Source organism: Elephas maximus, chromosome 3 (assembly GCF_024166365.1).
Source record: "Elephas maximus indicus isolate mEleMax1 chromosome 3, mEleMax1 primary haplotype, whole genome shotgun sequence".
Taxonomy (NCBI): Eukaryota; Metazoa; Chordata; class Mammalia; order Proboscidea; family Elephantidae; genus Elephas; species Elephas maximus.
In genome coordinates this window covers 154,474,451-154,487,076 of record NC_064821.1, presented here as the reverse complement: position 1 = coordinate 154,487,076, position 12,626 = coordinate 154,474,451, and the positions used below count along the sequence as shown (strand labels likewise).

Below are 12,626 nucleotides of genomic sequence, written 5' to 3'. Positions count from 1 at the left end.
AATGCTTAAATATACAATGGTCTATCTGTACTGTGAAAGGATATGCAGTTGTTAAAAGGACAGGGTAGATAACAATGGTGATGATGATGCCACTGAAAACAATTTTAACAGCTGATGTCAGGGGGCATTTATTAAGTGCTAAAATGCTTTATGTGCCTCTCTCATTAAAATCTAGGTTAACACATGAGGTAAGTACTCCTATTTGCCCCTTTTTGTACGTGAAGAAATAGAGACACCCCCAAAATTTGATAACCCTTTCGAAGTCCCACCGTGGCAGAACCAAGATTTCCTTGCAGAGCTTGCAACTGCACCGCAGATGTGGGGTTCTCTGATTCTCCATTATCGGGATTTTTCAGATTTCCGGGGTGCGCAGTGTAAAACCTCAGTCTCAGGAAGTGAGAGAATCCGTGCAGTGCCTCTGGAATAAATAAACTCCGAAGCGGCTTTCGCTGGCTTTGTGGAAATACATTTTTTGCGGGAAAAAATTCCTTCTTTTATTCCCTTTTATGGGACTTGAATCGTCGCGCAGCAAACTTTGGCGTCTGATTCAAAGTGGATAGAGTTCCAGAGGACTCTGAGAACGAAAGTCGCTAAAAGCCTAAAGCGGCTATTCAGCAGCTACAACGAGCTTAAAGCAAAGCATAGCGTCCCTGGGTGGGCTCGAACCACCAATCTTTCGGTTAACAGCCGAACGCGCTGACCGATTGCGTCACAGAGACACAGAGCCCTCCTTTTTCAAACTTCCTATCTGATGTCAGGAATTGCCCTTTGACCTCAGGCTGGGGACATCTTAACATTGTTCTGGCCTGTTCAACTGCGCGCGCTCCAGAGGCTGGTAGTGTAAGAGACATTTAGGCCGAGAGTCCTGCCTTTGGACACATTTGGGCGTTGACATCGAGCCCGAGTGAGCTGGGGGACTCGGACACCCGCGGCCTAGCGCAGCGGGAGACGCACAGCGGCTGCTCACCACCAGCAGGGGAGGACGCACCACAAACCACCGCCCTACAGGACTCCGCGTTCTGAGATCTGCCCCAGCCTCCCCGCCCGGGGTCCACGCCCCACCCCACCCCGCCTTGGGCCCTGGGACTTTCCGAGGAACGTTGAGAAAGTAACTAACCAAGCGCACTGTGAAGTGCGTTATTGTCAGGGGCAACCGTAGGCGGTACTGGTAAGGAATTAGGAAGGACAGCGCGTCAGAGTAAGCTTCATACCAGCTTCAATCGAGTAAAGCTGATTGTTTACTAAGAGTGGGGCAATGTACAGCTGTATCTGTAACTTTAATTCCATATGGAACTGCAAAACCAGTATAGCTTTGTAGCCCTTTGGGTGCTACTTGCACACCTGTATTCTCTCTCTCTCTCTCTCTCTGTTTTTCCTGGCTCGATAATAAACTAAAGTTAAGTTTATTAGTAGGTGTATTCCTTTTGCTTTTGGTGTCGTATTTCTCCCAGAGCCTTCAGAGAGGAAGTGAAGAGCGCCCAGCTCCGGACCACGCAGTGAGGAAGGGGAGGCAGAGAAAGAGTAGGTGCACTTGGAGCCGCGGGAGAAAGTTTCTCTTGTGCCTAAAGAGCTGGGAGAAAAGGGCCCACGATGGTCGTGGAAAGCTTGCAAATTCCAGTAACAGCACTAAGAGGGTGGATCCGTGGCAAGGCTCGGTAGGACCTCATGGGGAAGGTTGAAAGAAACACCTAGATTCTGGTGGTCTTTTCTTTCCGCCGACGCCTGGAGTTCCGCCTGGAGGAAAAGAGCACAGGTGGAGACCATTCTCAGAGGCCCAAAGGAAGGTGGAGTCGCTCTCGCAGTCAGATGCCCGCTCTGCGCAGCGGTTTCTATCCACTGCCCAGCTCCCCCCTTGTGCTCTGAGGCAGGATGCTGAGGGCCCTGGACCGTGACTTAGTCCCTACCAGCCGCGGAACCCAGGGAATCCAGTAAACTCCCGGGAAACCTCACTTTCCTCATCAGCAACACACCGAAGTTGACCTCTGTCTTTGCCCCCCAAAAACAAAACCAAACCCACTGCCGTCGAGTCGATTCCGACTCATAGCGACTCTATAGGACAGAGCAGAACTGCCTCAGAGAGTTTCCAAGGAGCGCCTGGCGGATTCAAACTGCCAGCCTCTTGGTTAGCAGCTGTAGCACTTAACCACTACGCCACCAGGGTTTCCTGTCTTTGCCCACGCATCTTATGTTCCGGCAAGTGATCTCAGGCTGCTAGGGAGAAGAGAAGCTCAAGGATTTCCTCATCCTGCTTGTTGGGTCTGCGTGGCGCAGTGCTTCTAACTTCAAGGTCTTCAGTATCTCCCAGCTTCCAGTCAGTGTCTTTTATTTGGATCGGGGTATGGCTGCTCCTGGGGCCATGGGAATCACCGAGGTGGCCATGAGGCATCCTGTGGTCCTTCTTCTTGGAGCTCTGCTCCTAAGAACTACGGCTTTTTTTTTTTTTTTTTAAATTTTTATTGTGCTTTAAGTGAAAGTTTACAAATTAGGTCAGTCTCTCATAGAAAAATTTACATACACCTTGCTAAACACTCCTAATTGCTCTCCCTCTGATGAGACAGCACAGTACTTCCCTCCACTCTCTCTCCTCCTGTACATTCGAGTGGCTTCTGGCCACCTCTGCCCTCTCATCTCCCCTCCAGACAGGAGATGCCAACATTGTCTCATGTGTCGACTTGATTCAAGAAGCTTGTTCTTCACCAGTCTCATTTTCTATGCCCTGTTCCAGTCCAATCCCTGTCCGAAGAGTTGGCTTTGGGAATGGTTCCTGCCCTAGGGTAACAGAAGGTCTCGGGTCCACGGCCTCCTGGGTCCCTCCAGTCCCAGTCTGACCACTAAGTCTGGCCTTTTTATGAGAATTTGGGGGTCTGCGTCCCACTGCTCTCCTGTTCCCTCAGGGTTTCTCTGTCGAGTTCCCTGCCAGGGCAGTCATCGGTTGTGGCCAGGTACCATCTAGGTCTTCTGGTCTCAGGCTGATGTAGTCTCTGGTTTATGTGGGCCTCTTTGTCTCTTAGGCTCATAATTATTTTGTACCTTTGGTGTTCTTCATTCTTCCTTGTCCTGGGTGGGCTGAGACCAACTGATGCATCTTAGATGGCCGCTTGCTAGCGTTTAAGGCCGCAGACGCCACTCTCCAAAGTGGGATGCAGAATGCTTTCTTAATAGATTTTATTATGCCAGTTGACTTAGATGTCCCCTGAAACCATGGTCCTCAAACCCCCACCCAAGCAATGCTTGCCTTTGAAGTGTTCACTTTATTAGGGAAACTTCTTTGTTTTTGGTTTAGTCCATTTGTGTTGACCTCTCCTGTATTGTGTATCGTCTTTCCCTTCACCTAAAATGAAACTTATCTGCTATCTAATTAGTGAATACCCCCTCCCTCCCCCCACCCTCCCCCCCTCATAACCATCAACGAGTATTTTCTTCTCTGCTTAAACTCTTTCTCCAGCTCTTACAATAGTGGTCTTATACGATATTTGTCCTTTTGCAATTGACTGATTTCACTCAGCATAATGTCTTCCAGATTTCTCCATGTTATGAAATGTCATGGATTCAACATTGTTCTTTACCGATGCGTAGTATTCCATTGTGTGAATATACCATAGTTTATTTACCGATTCATCTGTTGATGGGCACCTTGGTTGCTTCCAACTTTTTCCTATTGTAAACAGTGCTGCCATGAACATGGGTGTGCATATATCTGTTCGTGTAAAGGCTCTTATTTCTCTAGGATATATTACAAGGAGTGGGATTGCTGGATCATATGGTAGGACCTATGGCTTTTTTTTTTTTTTTTTGGTTTGGCCAGTAAAGAAGAATGATATCTGAGAGTTTCAGTTTCCCTGAGACCGCCTGAACTTATGATTTCTTATTTTGGACCTATATGACAGAGTAGAACTGCCCATAACGTATCCTAGGGAAAAAATTGATGCTCTGGAGAAAGATGTCAGGATACGCAACAATGTATCATTCAAAGAGTCTAATAATTAAAAAAAATACTAGGCATTGAAAGTAACATGTGACCCATATTCAAGGGAAAAATAAGTCAATGGAAACCAACTCCCAGCTCAAAGACTGTGATGGGTTGAATTATATCCCCCCGCCCCAGAAATGCGTGTATCAACTTGTTTAGGCCATGATTCCCAGTATTGTGTGGTTGTCCTCCATTTTCTGATTGTAATTTTATGTTCAGAGGATTAGGGTGGGATTGTAACACCACCCTTACTCAACTCATCTCCCTGATCCAAGGTAAAGGGAATTTCCCTGGTTTGTGGCCCACACCCTCTTGAGAGATAAAAGGAAAGGGAAGCTAGCAGAGAATTGAGGACTTCATACAACCAAGAAAGCAGCACCAGGAGCAGGGTGCATCCTTTGGACCTGGGGTTCCTACACCTGAGAAGCTCCTCGACCATGGGGAGATTGAGAACAAGGACCTTCCTCCAGAGCTGACAGAGAGAGAAAGCCTCCCCCAGGAGCTGACGCCTTGAATTTGGACTTTTAGCCTACTTTACCATGAGGAAATAAAATTCTCTTTGTTAAAGCCATCCACTTGTGTATTTGTGTTGTGACAGCACGAGATGACTAACACAGAGTTGTCCCAGATGTTAGACTTCGCAGACTTGTAAGGAGTTTTGAGCACACATAGACACACACACACAGAAAATGATGTCAGTGAGTGATCTGATAGACCATCTCAACAGAGCTGTGAAAACCATCAGAAGAAACCAAATGGAAATTCTAGGACTGCCCAAAGGGCTCATAAACAAAGTGGCCTAGCAGCAGGGATAGAAATTATGCATGGGCTCAGTGACATGGGCTTCCACTCATGAAGGTTAATCTGGCTACAGCCACTACTCAGTGCCCAAAACCAAGAGGCGAAAACAACTCTGAGTCCCTGATATGACACCAGTCCCCAGAGGAGGTGGGGGCTATTAGCTAGCCACATGATGATAGGTTGAACACATAGGACCCATGATGGTTAATGTTACCTGTCAACTTGATTAGGTAATGAATCTCAGTTGTTTGGCAAACGTTGAACATACTGCTTTTTGGTAATGTAATATACTGTAATCACTTTCGTGATGTGATCTCATATGATTGATCAGTCAGTTGTAAGAGGAGTTTTCTCAGAGGTGTGGCCTGTGTCCACTATATAAGGACTTTCCTGCAAAATTTATCAACCTCCCCCCTCCCCTAGATTGGCTGATAACCTAAATAAATAAATAAATAAATAAATAAAAACAAACAAACAAACAAACCCCACTGTGGTTGAGTTGATTTGGACTCATAGTGACCCTATGGGACAGAGTAGAACCGCCCCATAGAATTTCCAAGGAGCACCTGGTGAATTCAAACTGCGGACCTCTTGGTTAGCAGCTGTAGTACTCAATCACTAAGTGACTGGGGTTTCCTATAACAGGAGATAGTATTTCTAGCCAGCCAGGCCCCCATCTGAGTCACTTTATTAGCATAAACCTTCAGGTGTGGTCTGGAGGACTATAAATAACAAAGGAATCTCAATTATTTGGCAAATTTCAAGGGTTTAAAGTTGTCTCAAGGAGACCTGGTGGGGCAGTGGTTAAGTGCTGGGCTGCTAACCCAAAGGTCAGTGGCTTCAACCCACTAGCCACCTCACTGGAGAAAGTTGTGTCAATCTGCTTCCATAAGGATTTACATCCTCAGAAACCCTATTTGGTGGGTCTACCCTGTACTATATAGATGTATGTATGAGTTAGAATTGACTTGACAGCAATGGTTTCTTTTTTGTTTTATGGCTTAGGGTTAGCTCTCAGGAACCAAAGACAAAAATCAAAGCCCTTGGATGAAGCTAAATTCTTTACCCTACAGAACATTTTAGAAAACAAGTAAAAAACAGTGAATGATACATTAAGAAATTGAAATATAGTGAATGTGGGCTATTTCTCCCTTTAAAGAAACATTGTTATGTCTTGATTTTCTACTCTGGGCCCTGCAGACAACCTGCAAGGGGAAAAGTGGAGTGCGTTTGAGTTGGTGGGTGCACCAACTGCTAGTCAACACCAAGAGAGCAAACAAGGTGCTTCACTTGGCTGCCACTCATTTGCCAACCACCTTAATCCACCTCACCCCTCCACACTGTGAAAGGAAACTTTGCAAGAATGAATGGTAGACAAGCTGCTTTGAGGTTTAACAGCAGAACCAGGCTTTCAGGTGGGTCAAGAAGGGATGGGAGCACTACTAAGGGAGAAGCTGCTGTGGTCCACACCCAACAACTGAAACCACTGCTGTGAATGCCCACTTCCCCTGCCTACCATTCCCAACTTTCTCCTTATTTCTTTCCTATTTTCCTCTCTGTTCTTCCCTGTCTCTCCTCCTTCCTCAGCTATTTTCTGAAGGTTTCTGGAATGTCAGTTTCTGAGGAGGAGAGAAGAGGAAGAAGGGACAGGGCTGCGAGGTTCAAAAGGCTGCGGGGAACAGGAGGGGAATCAGGAGCAGTTCCTGCTTACGGAGCCTGAGGCTCCCCTCCTGCTTCTTCCTATCCAGCCTGAAACTTTTCTCACTCCTAAATGGCCATGAGGAGAGGGATAGGGAAAGGGGGGTAAAATGTTTCATCCACTATTTAAAGAGTTAAAAAAAAAAAAACAACAAAACTAAGGTCTCACTGAGATTTCAGCTGGGATTGCTGTATTCAGAGTCCACAGTGCTCACTATTACACCATGGAACCCCCTCAGAAGTTGATGGCTGCATTCTAATACCACACCTCATTTCCACTGCTGTCTGGTGCATTTTGACTCATATCTATGAGCATCTCAATGAAAAACCAAACCCAATGCCACCGCTGTGCAGTTGATTCCAACTCATATACATGACTATCTCAATAAAAACCTAAAACACCAAACCCATTGCCATCAAGTCAATTCTGACTCATCTCAATAAACCAAACCAAACCACTGCCATCGAGTCGATTCCCACTCATAGTGACTCTGTAGGACAGAGTAGAACTGCCCAATAGAGTTTCCAAGGAGCGCCTGGCAGATTCGAACTGCCCACTTCCTGGTTATCAGCAATAGCACTTAACCACTCCACCACCACGGTTTCCATAGTAGTGTGTAAATACTCATTTAGCATCCATAGTTTCCATGAACTAATCTCCAGGCAGTCCTCTCTGACACGGCTTGAATACAACTGACCCGTGTGAGTGGCCTCACTGGTCTTGCATTCTCTCTGCCTCTCTCCTTTTATTGATTTCTATCATTTCATTCAGAGCCCTGGTGGCCCAGAGTTTAAGAGACCCAAAAGGTTGGAAGTTCGAATTCACCATCCGCTCCTTCAAAACCATATTGGGCAGTTCTACTCTGTAATATAGGGTCACTTTCAGCTTGACGCGATGGTAAAAAAAAAAAAAAAAATATTTCATTCACATCTCAGGAAATGAGGTAATTCACTTTGGGTTTAGGGCAATAACACAGCCTTTTAAGTCTCCATCATAAACCACAAAATCTGCCTCATTTGCCAGAGTTTCCTGTCCCAAGGTGAAATTTCTGGAAACAATAGTGTTATTTCATTTTCTCTGCCTTCACCCATTTCTCATTACCCAGGGAGGGCAGATGATTGTCAGGGCAGGACTGGGGACTTCGTGTGTCCCTTGGGCAAACAGCTCATATTACACTGCAAAGTCACCATAGCTTCCTTTGTATATATAGTACAGAAAGGTGTGTGAGCTGTGGTTTATCTGGGAGTGGGTTCAGGAGGCATGATAACTTTCATTTTCTTCTTTATACACTTCTTTTTTTTGGTGAGTTTTTCTTACAACAAGTATCTATTTGTCAGATTTACAATAAAACAATTAACCAAGTTTAAGGCTTACACACTTAGACAAACCAGACTAACCTTATCTGCTGTGACTCAAAATTGGCCACATGCTCTTGAGGCTGTAAGACAGAGGTCCGACCCTGATACAGCCACTGATACAGTCTGTTTTCTAAGAGCTTGGCCATGTCCATGACATTCCAAATTCTCCACATATCATTCACTGTTTTTCAGTTGTTTTCTAAAATGTACTGTAGGGTAAAGAATTTAACTTCATTCAAGGCACTTGATCTTAGTCCTTGATTTCTGAGAGAGAACTCTAAATGAAAAACCAAAAACAAAACAAAAAGCAAACCATTGCTGTCAAGTTGATGCCAACTCATACATACATTTATGTAGTACAGGGTAGACCTGCCCAGTAGAGCTTCCGAGAATGTAAATCCTTATGGAAGCAGGTTGGCACAACTTTCTCCGGTGGAATGGCTGGTGGATTCAAACCACTGACCTTTGGTTTAGCAGCCCAGAAGTTAACCACTGTCCCACCAAGGCTCCTAGAGTTAGCTCTAAACCCTTGAAATTTGCTAAGTAATTGAGATTCCTTTGTTTACTTGGAAACCCTGATGGCAGTTTAATCCACCAGGAGCTCCTTGGGAACTCTATGGGGCAGTTCTGCTCTGTCCTATAGGGTCACTATGAGTTGGAAAGGACAATGAGTTTCTTTACTATAGGCCTCCAGACCACACCTGAAGATTTATGCTAATAAAGTGACTCAGATGAGGGCTCGCCAAGAAAACAGACCACCTCCTATTATCAGCCAATTTGGAAGGAGGTGGATAAGTTTTGCTGGGAAGTCCATATATAGTGGATACAGGCCACACCCCTGAGAAAACTCCTCTTGCAACTGATTGGCTGATCACATGAGATCACATCATGAAAGTGATTACACTATATCACATCATGAAAAACAGTATGTCTAACATCTGCCAAAGCACTGAGGATCATAACCTAATCAAGTTGACATATAATATTAACCCTCTCAGGTCTTATGTCCTCAGCCTGCCATCATGTGGCTGGCTGATAGCCCCCACCTCCACGGGGGACTGGTGTCATAGCAGGGACTCAGAGTTATTTTCCACTGTTAGTTTTGGGCACTCAGGAATGGCTGTGGCCAGATTAGCCTTGGTGAGTAGAAGCCCATGTCACTGAGCCCATGCATAATTTCTATCCCTGCTGCAAGGCCACTTCCTTTATGAACACTTTGGGCAGCCCTACTATTTCCATTTGGTTTCATTTGATGGTTTTCAAAGCTCCGTTGAGATTATCTCTCAGAACACACATTGACATCATGTTTTCTGTGTGTAAGTGTGTGTGTTCAGTAGCTGCTTTGAAGTCTGAAGATTTAACCTCTGGGACATCTTTGAGCTGGGAGTTGGTTTCCATTGACTTATTTTTCCCTTGAATATGGGTCACATGTTACTTTCAATGCCTAGTATTTTTTTTAATTATTAGACTCTTTGAATGATACATTGTTGTGTATCCTGACATCTTTCTCCAGAGCATCAATTTTTTCCCTAGGATACGTTATGGGCAGTTCTACTCTGTCATATAGGTCCAAAATAAGAAATCATAAGTTCAGGCGGTCTCAGGGAAACTGAAACTCTCAGATATCATTCTTCTTTACTGGCCAAACCAAAAAAAAAAAAAAAAAAGCCATAGGTCCTACCATATGATCCAGCAATCCCACTCCTTGTAATATATCCTAGAGAAATAAGAGCCTTTACACGAACAGATATATGCACACCCATGTTCATGGCAGCACTGTTTACAATAGGAAAAAGTTGGAAGCAACCAAGGTGCCCATCAACAGATGAATCGGTAAATAAACTATGGTATATTCACACAATGGAATACTACGCATCGGTAAAGAACAATGTTGAATCCATGACATTTCATAACATGGAGAAATCTGGAAGACATTATGCTGAGTGAAATCAGTCAATTGCAAAAGGACAAATATCGTATAAGACCACTATTGTAAGAGCTGGAGAAAGAGTTTAAGCAGAGAAGAAAATACTCGTTGATGGTTATGAGGGGGGGAGGGTGGGGGGAGGGAGGGGGTATTCACTAATTAGATAGCAGATAAGTTTCATTTTAGGTGAAGGGAAAGACGATACACAATACAGGAGAGGTCAACACAAATGGACTAAACCAAAAACAAAGAAGTTTCCCTAATAAAGTGAACACTTCAAAGGCAAGCATTGCTTGGGTGGGGGTTTGAGGACCATGGTTTCAGGGGACATCTAAGTCAACTGGCATAATAAAATCTATTAAGAAAGCATTCTGCATCCCACTTTGGAGAGTGGCGTCTGCGGCCTTAAACGCTAGCAAGCGGCCATCTAAGATGCATCAGTTGGTCTCAGCCCACCCAGGACAAGGAAGAATGAAGAACACCAAAGGTACAAAATAATTATGAGCCTAAGAGACAAAGAGGCCCACATAAACCAGAGACTACATCAGCCTGAGACCAGAAGACCTAGATGGTACCTGGCCACAACCGATGACTGCCCTGGCAGGGAACTCGACAGAGAAACCCTGAGGGAACAGGAGAGCAGTGGGACGCAGACCCCCAAATTCTCATAAAAAGGCCAGACTTAGTGGTCAGACTGGGACTGGAGGGACCCAGGAGGCCGTGGACCCGAGACCTTCTGTTACCCTAGGGCAGGAACCATTCCCAAAGCCAACTCTTCGGACAGGGATTGGACTGGAACAGGGCATAGAAAATGAGACTGGTGAAGAACAAGCTTCTTGAATCAAGTCGACACATGAGACAATGTTGGCATCTCCTGTCTGGAGGGGAGATGAGAGGGCAGAGGTGGCCAGAAGCCACTCGAATGTACAGGAGGAGAGAGAGTGGAGGGAAGTACTGTGCTGTCTCATCAGAGGGAGAGCAATTAGGAGTGTTTAGCAAGGTGTATGTAAATTTTTCTATGAGAGACTGACCTAATTTGTAAACTTTCACTTAAAGCACAATAAAAATTTAAAAAAAAAAAAAAAGCCGTAGTTCTTAGGAGCAGAGCTCCAAGAAGAAGGACCACAGGATGCCTCATGGCCACCTCGGTGATTCCCATGGCCCCAGGAGCAGCCATACCCCGATCCAAATAAAAGACACTGACTGGAAGCTGGGAGATACTGAAGACCTTGAAGTTAGAAGCACTGCGCCACGCAGACCCAACAAGCAGGATGAGGAAATCCTTGAGCTTCTCTTCTCCCTAGCAGCCTGAGATCACTTGCCGGAACATAAGATGCGTGGGCAAAGACAGGAAACCCTGGTGGCGTAGTGGTTAAGTGCTACAGCTGCTAACCAAGAGGCTGGCAGTTTGAATCCGCCAGGCGCTCCTTGGAAACTCTCTGAGGCAGTTCTGCTCTGTCCTATAGAGTCGCTATGAGTCGGAATCGACTCGACGGCAGTGGGTTTGGTTTTGTTTTTGGGGGGCAAAGACAGAGGTCAACTTCGGTGTGTTGCTGATGAGGAAAGTGAGGTTTCCCGGGAGTTTACTGGATTCCCTGGGTTCCGCGGCTGGTAGGGACTAAGTCACAGTCCAGGGCCCTCAGCATCCTGCCTCAGAGCACAAGGGGGGAGCTGGGCAGTGGATAGAAACCGCTGCGCAGAGCGGGCATCCTGACTGCGAGAGCGACTCCACCTTCCTTTGGGCCTCTGAGAATGGTCTCCACCTGTGCTCTTTTCCTCCAGGCGGAACTCCAGGCGTCGGCGGAAAGAAAAGACCACCAGAATCTAGGTGTTTCTTTCAACCTTCCCCATGAGGTCCTACCGAGCCTTGCCACGGATCCACCCTCTTAGTGCTGTTACTGGAATTTGCAAGCTTTCCACGACCATCGTGGGCCCTTTTCTCCCAGCTCTTTAGGCACAAGAGAAACTTTCTCCCGCGGCTCCAAGTGCACCTACTCTTTCTCTGCCTCCCCTTCCTCACTGCGTGGTCCGGAGCTGGGCGCTCTTCACTTCCTCTCTGAAGGCTCTGGGAGAAATACGACACCAAAAGCAAAAGGAATACACCTACTAATAAACTTAACTTTAGTTTATTATCGAGCCAGGAAAAACAGAGAGAGAGAGAGAGAGAGAATACAGGTGTGCAAGTAGCACCCAAAGGGCTACAAAGCTATACTGGTTTTGCAGTTCCATATGGAATTAAAGTTACAGATACAGCTGTACATTGCCCCACTCTTAGTAAACAATCAGCTTTACTCGATTGAAGCTGGTATGAAGCTTACTCTGACGCGCTGTCCTTCCTAATTCCTTACCAGTACCGCCTACGGTTGCCCCTGACAATAACGCACTTCACAGTGCGCTTGGTTAGTTACTTTCTCAACGTTCCTCGGAAAGTCCCAGGGCCCAAGGCGGGGTGGGGTGGGGCGTGGACCCCGGGCGGGGAGGCTGGGGCAGATCTCAGAACGCGGAGTCCTGTAGGGCGGTGGTTTGTGGTGCGTCCTCCCCTGCTGGTGGTGAGCAGCCGCTGTGCGTCTCCCGCTGCGCTAGGCCGCGGGTGTCCGAGTCCCCCAGCTCACTCGGGCTCGATGTCAACGCCCAAATGTGTCCAAAGGCAGGACTCTCGGCCTAAATGTCTCTTACACTACCAGCCTCTGGAGCGCGCGCAGTTGAACAGGCCAGAACAATGTTAAGATGTCCCCAGCCTGAGGTCAAAGGGCAATTCCTGACATCAGATAGGAAGTTTGAAAAAGGAGGGCTCTGTGTCTCTGTGACGCAATCGGTCAGCGCGTTCGGCTGTTAACCGAAAGATTGGTGGTTCGAGCCCACCCAGGGACG

The 12,626-nt window shown here is 46.4% G+C and overlaps 2 non-coding genes across 2 annotated transcripts; one reads left to right on the top strand and one right to left on the bottom strand.

Moving 5' to 3' along the window:
* Nucleotides 1-645: 645 nt before the first annotated feature.
* TRNAN-GUU (transfer RNA asparagine (anticodon GUU)) lies at nucleotides 646-719 on the bottom strand. The gene has a single exon. It is a non-coding gene; the product is annotated as a tRNA-Asn (tRNA).
* Nucleotides 720-12,552: 11,833 nt separating this feature from the next.
* On the top strand, nucleotides 12,553-12,626 carry TRNAN-GUU (transfer RNA asparagine (anticodon GUU)). The gene has a single exon. It is a non-coding gene; the product is annotated as a tRNA-Asn (tRNA).